This window comes from Gossypium arboreum, chromosome 1, assembly GCF_025698485.1.
Source record: "Gossypium arboreum isolate Shixiya-1 chromosome 1, ASM2569848v2, whole genome shotgun sequence".
NCBI lineage: Eukaryota > Viridiplantae > Streptophyta > Magnoliopsida > Malvales > Malvaceae > Gossypium > Gossypium arboreum.
Genome location: NC_069070.1, coordinates 26,269,808 through 26,283,157, shown reverse-complemented (window position 1 = coordinate 26,283,157; position 13,350 = coordinate 26,269,808). Strand labels below are relative to the sequence as shown.

The 13,350-nt window shown below is 32.3% G+C and overlaps 1 long non-coding RNA gene across 2 annotated transcripts; it reads right to left on the bottom strand.

Annotated features, from left to right (window-relative positions):
- Positions 1-914: 914 nt before the first annotated feature.
- On the bottom strand, positions 915-4,899 carry LOC108452702 (uncharacterized). Of its 2 annotated transcripts, XR_001866428.2 has the most exons (6): positions 4,620-4,899; positions 3,179-3,202; positions 2,661-2,768; positions 1,765-1,867; positions 1,530-1,612; positions 915-1,210 (listed from the first exon to the last, which is right to left on the bottom strand). It is a non-coding gene; the product is annotated as an uncharacterized LOC108452702 (long non-coding RNA). The 2 variants fall into 2 exon arrangements; XR_008285696.1 differs by lacking the exon at positions 4,620-4,899 and having other exon boundaries at positions 3,179-3,440.
- Positions 4,900-13,350: the final 8,451 nt, after the last annotated feature.

Sequence of the window (13,350 nt, the reverse complement as noted above, 5' to 3'; positions counted from 1 at the left end):
TTAAAACGGGATTATGGATAATGTATGAATTGTGAAAACAACTCTATGAATGCATTTGATGATAGAAACGAAAAGTGTTAAAGCTCGGGTGAACCTTAATAATAGTTTTGGATACTATTGACATGTCAGTAAGTGATACGTTGAGTTGGCTTCGCGCCATGATATTAGCACTTTAGGTGCGTATTTTATCAATTTGGCTTCGGGCCATGCATATCGGATGATTTAGGTTCGGGCCATGATAATAGTTCTTTGAATAAGTTGTCTTGATTTGGCTACGGGCCATGGTATAGGTACTTATCGTATAAGACTTCTGAGTATCCGATTTCTATTCCAAATAGTTCAACGGGTGAACGAATGATGTGGTTGAGGAAGAGGTTAGTACACTACAGCAAAATGAACTTTTAGCGGCATTTTTTTAGGCCTTTAGCGGTGCTTTTAAGCGCCACTAAAACTATTAAGGTGCCGCAAAAAACGTCGCTAAAGACAACACCGCTAACATTTTGTGGCGTTTATGAAAAAAACGCCGCTAAAAGTCATGGTTTTTAGCGGTGTTTGTGGTAAAAGCTCCACTAAAAACCATGACTTTTAGCGGCGCTTTTACCACAAACGCCGCTAAAAACCATCACTTTTAGGGCCCTTTTCCCACAAAAGCCGCTAAAAACCATGACTTTTAGCTGCGCTTTTCTTACAAATGCTGCTAAAGAACAAGACCTTTAAAAAATATTTTAATTAAATAATATTTATTATTTATTTCTATGATAAATATTATATTATGTTTAATTTTTGAAATTTAAACTTTAAACTATATACTTTTTAGGATAAATAAAAATATTAATTAAATTAAATATTCTATTAAAATTTTAACTTTAAAACTAAATATAAAAATTAATGAATTTAAAATTAATACATAAACATTGATTCAATATGTAATTTAATACATAAAAAAACACAAATACACTCACAAAGTATTACAATTTCTAAAACAAAATTCATCCTGGTGAGAAAAGAATGCCAAATCATCATCACCTCTCATTAATCAAAGAAAAAGATCAGAAAAGAAGAAGAAACAATATACAACAGAGGGTTGGTACAAGCTTAGATGAAGCCAAAGTATTGCAATGCCTGCATATAACTTAGAGAAGTCCTTTGATGCTTTCAATTCAACCTCCAGAGAATCCAAAACACTGGAACAGAAAGCCAAAGTATGCATCTGTAAGCCAAAGTCAGGCCAGTGAGGAAATCTATACGACTTTCAAAGCCACATATGTCAAAGCACACTATCTGATCTCTTTGAATTATGATATGGAAAGATAAATTTTTAATAATGCCACCATAAAGCAAGAATCAGAATTTGTTTCGACAAAAGTCATTGATCATGTAATTAATCATGTAATCAGAATTTATGTATATAATCAATGACTTTACCTTTGGAAATTGACCTAAACATAGCCCATACATAAAAAAAAAACATTAAATTTATCTCAGAAGAAATATGACAGGAGGGGGAAAACTAATTAAACTCTCCTTACCTGATCTTGATCTTGGTTAGTCAAGCGGGACATTATTGCATTATAGATTGGGTGAACATAAGGTTCAAAATCAAAACCAAAACCTTGCAACAAACAATCACAATTGTAATCAATAACTAAAATGAAACATGGAATTACCAAAATAGATACATTAGGTTTATATCAGGATAAGACTTGTTCTAGTAATAAAGAAAATTGTTAAACGAAATCTCAAATTGCAAGAGAAAGGTTCCACCTCAAGATTTGGGCGCACTAAGTTCCCCACATACTCTTAATGCCTCAGCTGTGACTTTGTAGTAACACTCACCGACAGTAGATAAAACAAGACTAGAAAAATCCTGAATGACATATTTACCAACTTGTTATCATAGAATAAATTAGTATTGGTCACCAAAAACAAGATAAAACAAAAGGGGAAGAACTATGACTCTGGAATATTGTATACATGTTAAGCTTATCAAGACACCCAAAATTCAAAAATAATTAATGATAAAACATCATGGTCGTTATCGAGAACAGATAAAGGAACTGAAATTACACCAGCAGCAAAACTTTTTATAACAGTTTTAAGCAGATATCAAACTGCTCATGGATTAACACAGTTTCTCAACATTGTTTTAGGCAAAAAGGCCAAAAAATATATTCATAGTAGTCTTTACATCACTGGAAGATCATATGAAGTTAGAAATTGAAAAGATTTATACAAAAAATATATTCATGCCACATATAAATGACTGTAATTCTACGAGTTGCACAACGACATTATCTAGTTATGCCAGTAAAGAGCTCTCCTTGTTTCACCTTTTGTATATTTCTCCTAGTTACAGAAAACCAAATACCCTAGTAAGAGAGGTGGAAGCATGAAAGAACAGCATTTTCTATTAACTAATCTTCTATATTCAAAAAGCAAGCATGCAAGCCTTTTTCAAACAATTGGTGAATGTCTTGCAAAAGGAAAAGGAAATAGGTGAATGAACTTTCTCATGAGAATCGCAAATGTTATAACCTTCTAAGGATCCTCCAAATACATGGGAAAACTTAGGAAAAAAATAAACATACTCGTATCTTACACAATAGTAAACAATAAAAGAAATATAAATATAAGTGTAAGAAATGAATCCAGAAATTCACCTTTAGAAAAACCATCTTGAACTCCAGGAGTTCATTGTACGTTTGTTGAAGTTTTTCACTGTTGGAGTTCATTTCAATTAGCTTATGTTCATGCTCGGCAAGTTGCATCTGAAATTGTAACAAAAATAAAATTTGATACATCCTCATTCCCAAAAAGGCCAGTGATACTAAAGATTAAATTCATCCATGAAGAAACTAAAGGCAATAAAGGAAAAAAAAAAGAAACTAAAGCGCACATTGCTTTAGGTTCAATAAAGAAGAGAAAGGCATAAAATTTTCATGAACCTATCTTTCACTAATATTTCATCCATGAAGCAACTATGCGACATTTTATACATATCATAAAGCTGCTATCTTAGGATTTAAAAAGAAAATACTTCAATGAACTTTAAGAGCATGAGAAAAGGATACTCTTTGTGATAATGAAATCAGACATTGTTTAAAACCTAGATTGCTGCAACAAAATCTTTGTCAATAACAGAACAACATTCCAATAAGAGAATCCAGTTATAACTCACCATTTGTTGAAGAAGACTTTGCACCTGCAAAAATTAGTCAAAGAAAACATTACTCTAGACTTATAAGAAAAGCTTCTTACAGTCACTTCTCACGCCTACACTAAAATAAATCTCCAAAGAATAAAATTAGGTCCTACTTTCCCTTTCATGCATTATTATCAAAAACTGGCTGAATGAGTGAGTGAGCATTGTGATGTTCTAATCAGAAGGACTTGACAATTTAGAGTATGCACCCACCAAACTAGAGTAAAAAGGAAAAAGAAAAGTGGTAGATGGTGAAATATTTATACTATATTTGAATGGAAATAAAAAGAGACAAGGAAAAAATCTTGATTAAGTGATAAGGAAAAATCATGAATCTCAATTTCAAATCTCAATTTCAAATCTTAATTTATCAAAATTTTTTATTAAATAAATACTTATTTGTTTATTAATCAATTTTGAAATCAAATTAATTTGCTCTTATCATTTCATTTTGGGACTTACATATGAATATACTACTGGAGATCATTCATTTTACTTGAAAAAATAAGTAAGCTTCAGTAATTAAATGATGATTATGAATTTGTTTATCGTTATTTGAAAGATAATTTTATTTGTAATATATACTAAAACAAGTCTCTAATTCTAGCAAGTGAGCATTCTGGAAGGACAAAAGTAAATGATTCTTGCACATTTTTTCTCCTAATTAAAACTAATCAAAAGGTTACTACAACCTCAGTATCACAAGAAACACATTAACATCAAAATTTTATTAATTCTTGAATGATTAGATGATTTAATTTTAATAGTGAAACTAAGCTATTATAAAATTAGAAAAATATTATCATCAACTTACATAAGTTTTCAACCAGATTTAAAAGTTTAATTTAGTTATATTTGATATAATTTTATCTATTATTAAAATCATAATTAATTTTATTTACACATGCAAATTAAATTAAACTATACTTTCATTCCTCAAAATTTTTTAAATTTTTTAGAATTTAATCTTTTATATACCTTCTGAATACATAGTTGTTTTTTTTGCCTTTATTCAAACTCATAATAAGCGAAGCTTAACCTTTTAGCCCAGATTTCCCAATAATCCAATAAGTAGACAAAAGAAACTAAAGCGCACATTGCTTTAGGTTCAATAAAGAAGAGAAAAGGATAAAGTTTTCATGAACCTATCTTTCACTAATATTTCATCCATGAAGCAACTATGCGACATTTTATACATTTCATACAGCAGCATTGCAAGCATGGCCAATTTTAATCCAATGAAGCTAGCAATTTCTTTTATAAAGTTAAAAATCAAACGAGAGATGAGACAGAAATGCATATTGTTGAGAAACCGTAAAGATTCACAAGTCAGAGAAAAACGGGTCTAAAACAATCATAACACAAAGAAGATGACTTGAATGAAACCAAAACCTTAACCCCATAAAAGAAAGCATACCTTTTCAATTGACAGTTTTAAATGAGGAAGACCTTGCAACAGAAGGAGCTGAATACCTTTCTACGACTTTTCTTCCTCCTCCCCCCTCTTCTCTTCCTCCTCTTCTTCTTCTTCTTCTTCTTCTTCTTCCTCGTTCTCATTCTCTTCAACTTCCACTTGTTTCTCCAAAACCCTAACAGATCGAGAGAAAAGGAGCAGTGAAATGAAAAGGAAAAAGAAGTAAAAGGGAAAAAGAAATAAGTACAAACTTTTATTTGGGGAATTTGGTTAACGAGCGGGTAACCAAAAAATAACTTTTGGGAGTGAGCGGGATTTGCCTTTTTTTTATAAAAATAATTGCCTTCTGCGGCGTTTTTATAGAAAACATTGGTAATTCTTAGATCTGTTGTGGTGTTTCCACCAAAAACACTACTATAGCTCAACTTTTTACGGTGTTTTACCTAATAGCGCCACTATTGCTCAATTTTATTTTTTCACTTTTAACATATTTTTTTCTATTTTTTCTTTCAAAATTTTTGTGCTAAGATTATTATTTTTGGATTTTTTAATTTTGAATATTTAACTTTTAACTGAAATATGGACTAAAATTTTAAATTTTAAATATTAAAATTTTAAGCTTTTTATTTTTATTTTTTATTTTAAATTTAAAATTTTAAAATTTTTTGAAGATTTTATAATTTTTAAATTAACATAAAAAATACAATAGGAAACTTTAACAAAAATAAAATAGAATCGATGAATTAAAAAATACAATATGACACAAAGAATACAAGCATTATTCTTTTAAGTATGGTCTGCATTAGTTGTTTAGATTTTTATATAAATGACATTTAATTATATGTATACACCTAAATTTTGATAGAGATACATCTCGAATTATATATGAATTTCGGTTTAATGTGTAATTGTAGACGTGAAATTCTAATTGTGGTTTAAATGTATAGTTGAAACTTTAATTTTGATTTAATCATACACATTTTAAAAAATAGATACATCAATGTATTTTTATATTGAATAAATATAAATATTTATGTATGCAATATATATATCGAAACCATTTTCAAATCGAGTTTTGGAAAATGGGAATCGACTTTAAGAAAACGAAAACGGGAGTTGCCACCAATCTTTTTAGGTGTGATTGGATCACCTTTAAAACATTTTGTTTTAAAATCATTAGTTTTGGTCCACGAAATAAAAGAATGGGTTCGGGAGTCGGTTACGTACGAGGAAGGATTAACACCCTCGTAACGCCCAAAAATTGGTACCTAATTGATTATCAAATGTCTTTAATGTCGGAAATTTAAAAAATTTTAAGATATAATCCTCTTTAAAATACTTTGATTTTGAAAATTTGGGTTCACTCGTATCAAAACATTGACACTAAGTTAACCTTTTGGAAATCCCTATCTCAAACGACAAATCGCCATATCCAATAAGTTAGGACACAACGCTTTGAAATTCCAAGACAGGTTGCTCGTATTTTGAAAATCTTAAAACTTAGAAGGGTACTTGATTATTCGAACTCAACGAGAAAAGTTGCAACCCAATAAGTTAGGGCACTACTTTTCTCAAGCTTTCAAATACTAAGTATTGCCTTTTTATTTTTAAAAACTTTTAAATATTGTTTTAAATGACCTTTTAGAGTGACAATTCTATATTACTTAAACATAGATATTCAAATAGCGTATATTATAAAGTATTATAACACTTTATATAAATGCAATCACTATATAGAGGTAAAATAGAATAATAAAATAATCATGCTAAGCAAATAGGAATATACCAAAAGAAAGCATAATATATACAATATATCATAAATAAAACATTAAATAATATAAAAACATGGTAAATATTAATGTGTAAAATATGTATGAGTAAAAATAGATGACATGCATAACAAATGGATAAATAGAATCTACATAAAATATAAAATCCAATAATTTAATGTACACATGAATGGATTAATAAATAAAATGATGCATATAATACAATATATCAATGTACATATATAAAAATATGCATTTGAAAGTAAATTATAAAAGTCTAAGATATTACATAACATATGAAATACATAACATAACAATAATACATTAATGCTAAAGTAAAAAAAATATTGTATAATAATAAAAAACATAAGTTTTAAAATATATGTATAATATAAACAATTGATAAATAGAATGAGCATAAAAAAAATGTGATATTTAATAATAAATTTAAAATATAATATATAATAAAAATATATTTATAAGAATAATAATTATATAAAAATATAAAATATACTGGTTTAGAAAAATAATGTATAAAATATCAAATATGTAAAATAATTTATATTTATAATGAAATGATTATATAATATATATACATGCATAGAAAATATATATTTGAAAATAAACTATATAAAAGGTTAAATATTATGATATATAAAATATATAATCAAATGTATAAAAGATAGGAAAAATATACATATTTGAAAAATGAAGAAATTAAAATAAAAGAGTTGAAAAACTAAGATAGACGAAGAATAAAATAAGAACAAACCACGAGAGTAAGAACGCAAGAGGAGAGAAATTTGAGTGAATGCTCTTCAAGAATTCTTATTGCTTCCCAAAACTCAAGTCCTTTACAATGAAGGAGAGGCCTCTATTTATAGTTGAGCCTCCCCAAATCCAACGGTACAGATCAATTACATTAACGGTTAAGATTAAAGGATATCTACAAATTAAATCTCCAAGATTACAAAATCATATCTTCTAAGATTGTATACAATATCTAAGATTGCAATCATATCTAAGATTGTATCATATCTAAGATTGCAATCATATCTAAGATTGTATCATATCTAAGATTGCATATCACATCTAAGATTACATATCATTGAAGATTATATTTCCATATGAGTCAAGCTTGTAGATGGACCTTAAATCTTTTCAAGTAATGGGTCATTCCGATCGGGCCAAATTATATTTGTAATTCTCGACTGAACTTGGGCTTTGTTTTTTTTTGGGGTTTATTATTTTAAATACTGAAATGGGCCGGGCAAAATTGAGTGTCTACAGCTGCCCCTCTTTGCTCATTGCTATGTAATAGGAATTGAGCAAAGACCATAAAGGACCAAATTTGCCTAGCCTAGCCCAATCTTTGCGATCTTTTCCTCGAATGGTCTTCTACCTTCTCCCTACGACCTCAAGAATGCTATGTTGATATCTTTAATCTGTTTTCTGCCGAACACAGAGAGACTGAGTCTGCTTCTTCAATTTGTAAGGATGTCAAATCATCTTGAGTCTATTTGAGAACATTTGAGAATCATATCTGCAAGGTCCTCGACTTGCTCCTTGTAAGCACAAGGATGCCTAAACCATCTTGAGTCTGTTTGAGAACATTTGAGAGTCATGTCTGCAAGGTCCTCGATTTGTTCCTTGTAAGCACAAGGATGCCAAACATCTTGAGTCTATTTGAGAACATTTGAGAGTCATATATGCAAGGTCCTCAACTTGCTCCTTGTAAGCACAAGGATGCCTAAACCATCTTGAGTCTGTTTGAGAACATTTGAGAGTCATGTCTGCAAGGTCCTCGATTTGTTCCTTGTAAGCACAAGGATGCCAAAACATCTTGAGTCTATTTGAGAACATTTGAGAGTCATATCTGCAATGTCCTCGATTTGTTCCTTGTAAGCACAAGGATGCCAAACCATCTTGAGTCTGTTTGAGAACATTTGAGAGTCATATCTGCAATGTCCTCGATTTGTTCCTTATAAGCACAAGGATGCCAAACCATCTTGAGTCTGTTTGAGAACATTTAAGAGTCATATCTGCAATGTCCTCGATTTGTTCCTTGTAAGCACAAGGATGCCAGACCATCTTGGATCTGCTTCAGTATAAACATCTGAAGGTTAGATCTGCTATATTTGAGAATGTCTGAGAGTCAAATCTGCTATGTCCTCGATTTGTTTCTTGTAGACACAAGAATACCAAATCATCTTGGATCTGCTTCAGTATAAACATCTGAAGGTTAGATCTGTTATATTTGAGAACGTCTGAGAGTCAAATCTCTATGTCCTTGATTTGTTCCTTGTAAACACAAGAATACCAAATCATCTTGGATCTGCTTCAGTATAAACATCTGAAGGTTAGATATGCTATCTTTGAGAATGTCTGAGAGTCAAATCTACTATGTCCTCGATTTGTTCCCTGTAAACATAAGAATGCCAAATCATCTTGGATCTGCTTCAGTATAAACATCTGAAGGTTAGATCTGCTATCTTCGATCTGTTCCCTATAAACACAGGGATGCCAAATTTGCTATCTTCAACTTGTTCCCTATAAACAAAGGGATGCCATGCTGAAATCTTCAATCTGCTTCGCTGTAAGCACAGGAATGTCAGATCTACTATCTTTGATCTGTTCCCTATAAACATAGGGATGCCAAATCTTGTTTCTTTGATCTACATTGTCCCATAACCTGTAGAATGCGTATGAGTTCATGCCTATGATCGAAGTGAGTCAAATTCTCCTAATTAGACATGTTGTAATGCAAAATGTTATGAATATGACCCTTATTTCAGGCGTTATCACTCATTCCCTCATCGAAGTTTTAACTTTATACTTCTTGATGTATCAATCATACTCTGCTTGTATGCTTTGAATCAATTTAGTCCTATTGTGCCATTCTCCAAATGTTGTGACCCCCTGGAGATGTTTATGAAATGATCCTTTCTTAAGATCAATTTAAAATGCCAACCACCTTTTGGACTGAAAAAGAAATTTCCCTGAGTACATCCGACCCTCAAATATGGAAATTCTTTAAACAATTGTCTTGTTTCAGTTTCTTGTATTATCTAGAAATTTCCAGAGTAATATGCAAAACTTCGTTTGTAAAGATATTTAGTTCATCAATCATTATTTCTATGCAACACACTTTATGAATAATGGAACGAATAAATTGATCTTGAGGATAATGATTTATCAAAAAGACAAAGGAGGTTAATCTAGGAATCTATCTTTGAGAAGAAAGAGAATCCAAAGATAGTAAACAGGATAAAAAATCAGATGCCCCAGATATCGCCGCTTGAGCGTCTATACACCAGCTCCATGAAGACTTTCTTAAGTTCAACATGTGTTTAAAAGATCCAAAGTAATTCGTTGATGCCTCGATATGTAACATACTTCACTTCTCGTCGAATCCGGTATAGCAAGGTCACTGCATGACTTTCCAAATTTGAGCTGCCCTTTCGGGTTTTCAACTCAAAACCCCTTTGGTCTCAAGGCGCCCTTTGCGGGTTTTCACCTTGGCCTATCCATTTTTTCCTTTTTTCTCTTTATTTTTTCTCTTTTTCTTTTCTTTTTTTTTTGAAATAGAAGTCCCAAAGTGCCCTTTGTGGGTTTTCACCTTGGCTTCCCTTCTCCTTCAGACAAAGTACTCTTTGACTGAGTCCGAATTCACTGGATCAGATAAATTCTTCCTATCCATTTCTTGTCAAAATCAATGCACCTCTAGAGAAAGCCCTCTTCGTAACATATGGCCCTTCCCAATTCGGCATCCTTTTGCAAGGTTTCCTTTATGAGATTCTTTTGGATGAACCTTCTTTGTCATAAGTCTGTGTCATCCATTCTTGGTACATTTTCTTAGGATGAATACTTTCAAGTTAAGTTTACTAGAGGTATTCAATTCTTGACTCCATCAAAGCTTGGAGGAAAAATCTTGATTCATAAACCCGTGAGAAAGGGATTACCCCAACAGCCGTCCTGGCCGTTGTTTGTCAAACCCTACAAAAAGATGGTTTAATGATTCTCAACAGACAAGAATGAAGTTCTTGACTTTATCCTTCAACCGGAAAGCCGAGGTCTGAGATTACTCCGGAGCATACATCCCACCATGACTCGATGATGTTTCTGAAGCATCCCTAATCTTCATAAAATGCCCCCAACTGTGAAGCTGCCAAATGAGTGTAGCAAATAGGAGGCACAACAAATATGGCTATAGTGCGCCTTTGATACATGTAGGATAGAGAATGAACAAACTCTTGCAGATCATCAGCCGAAAACCCAGCCTGGTCTAAGAGAACATGATAGTGGGTCTGCCTCGTGATTCTAATCATTCCAGCATGGGTACCAAGGTAAAAATCATTGTTCTTTGGATGGCATACTTTGTTGTCAATGACAGTACCATGTAGCACATTGTCAGGAGATCCCTGCTGAAAAAAAAAACTTGGTATGATGGTTTTTCGTATAATAATAACCACAATCTTTAGGGTTCCACTTCTCGCCAAGGAACTTGCAAGCCTCAATAACTTGATTGAATTGAGACTCGCTAACCCTCTCCCTGAAAATAATGATTTGACCAGGTTTCCTCTTCTCTGAACTTGTATAGAAGTCTAAGAGAGCTTCCTTCATGATACCGTCATTAGCTTTGTCAGAAACTGGTTTTGAAGAAAGAATCTATCATTTTAAGCTTCAGAGACTGTGTACAGCCTGATGCCCCATAGCTGAAAATCAATGGCCACCGTCTGGAGCTAACCATCGCAACTATTGACAGAACATCAGACTGCTCAGGAAAGCCAAACAGTGCACCCATTCCAAGGATGATGGTTGGAACCTTTGAAACAACTGGAATTGAAGGTGTTTGCCCCAGCGTAAGCATAGATAGTAGGCGGTAGTTTCTTATGCCAATTTTTACCAGTCTCGGTCATCTTTTGTAATTTGTTTTTTTTCTTCTTTTTCTTTTCTTTTGGCAACCTTTGTTGTACTGTGGTATGGCGCATTATCTTTGAAAAGACTGCAAACTTTTTGCATTGTGCAGTTATATATAATCTTTTTTCTTTTTTCCTTTTTTTTGAAATAGATGACCTTTGACTTTGTAATATTGGCATATGAAGCTATCTCCCCCTCTTAATGGAGTAGTTGACATCTACAAAGATGAGTCATTGTCAGTTTGAAACTTTTGATAAGCTCGGGCCCATAACATACATGCCCCATAAGTCTTTACTCCTTTAAATTTGACATTCATTGTACAACTGATGGGATCCCTTTCCATGGTGGACCAATAGTGCCCCAAAACCTCATGTTTATCCTGGCAATTGCAAATCCTCCTGCATGCGACTTTGGACCATATTTTTGAATTCCCATAACAGTCTCAACAAGGTCTTGTTTTGTCTCCTCAGCTAATTCCAATTTCGCAATCTTTCCTTCCTCTAAGGCTATATTTCCTACCACCACTTCATGGGGTAAAAACCATTTTCAACAAATTCAGAAACAAGTCACAATTTCTGTCACCTTCAAAGTACTGAGATTCCTCTAAACACATATCACACTCAAAAGGAACTCTGAATCTATAGTATCATTGCCCGTGTCATTGATATCTAGGGATCTATGATAGGCACACAAAATAATATACAAGGAATAAATGAATTCAAAAATGACTATTTACATGAAATGAAAATTTATAAAGAATGTCAAAGGTCAAAAGAATCAGAATTAAAGAATATTTACTCAGATAAATAATAAAAGTATGTTTTATTGAAAATAAAAATGTCTGAACATGAGCCCACTTCTCAAAAGAAATCTCATTACTCCTAGGCTTTAGAGCAACAAGAGTGTTCTGAATATTACTCCGTAAAATTCCTAAAGATTACAAGAAGTTCTTCTGCAGTCAATTGTTTAAAAACTTCCCAGTTAAATGAAGGCGAATGCCCTCAAGGTTTCTTTGTTCATCTCTTCCTCATGTATGACATTGATGGGATTATTTTCATTTCCAAACACCCCCTTCTCCGGGTAAGCTATCCCTCTTGACACAAAAGTCAGGGATATGTAAGGGAACGTCTCTTTTTCACTTAGCTGTGATGTGACATCCCTAAATTGACCCTAGTCGGAAAGTGGTTTCGGGACCACTAAACCGAGTCGTAATAATAATTAACCATCATAATTGATGCTCATTATATGCATATATGCATGTGTGAAAATTTCATGTTTGGATTTTGTTAATTGTAAGTGAATTTTATCAATTAGGACTTGTGTGAGAAAACTTAGAAATGTGATAGGCAAATGTTGAAGTGGCCTATTGATGCATGCTAGAAAATGTTGTCCTTGCATGTCAAATTACCTAATTTATTCTCTAGTGGCCGGCCAAGATGGATGTGGATGGGCAAATATATATGTTTAATAGATATTAAATTAAGAAGTGGCATTAATTTAGATAAAATAATATTAGTTACATAAAGTAAAGAAAACAAAGGTGAAGGAAGACTTACCTACCAGCTTCTCCATTTTGCCGTGAATGAGCAAAGAAAACAAAAAAAAAATAATAGTAATACAAGAGAAATTAGAAGAGGAGTGTTCATCTTCTTCTCCATCTTGCCAAAGCCGAAAACCAAAGGAAGGAATTAGAGAGCTCTTCATTAAGCAAATTCGGCAACCCTTCTTCTAGTTGGAGGTAAGTCTTGAGATGTTGGCTTTAACTTCTTTGCATTTTGAGCTAATTGTCAAAGTGCATTTCGGCAATGTCATGAAAAATCAAACTTTCATGGTGGTTGGAACATCAAGCCGTGTATCAAGAGGTTAGGAGAAGAGGTTGTTTCATGTTGTATTGAATAAGTAGAGGGCGATATAAGGTTAAAAATTTGTGAAATCTTAGTTAGGTAATGCTTGGTGCATTCGGCCATAGTTGATAGTGAAGCGGGTGATTTATTTCCTTTATGTTAAATGAATAAGTGTGAATGGGTGAAGTTTGGATTGGTTAA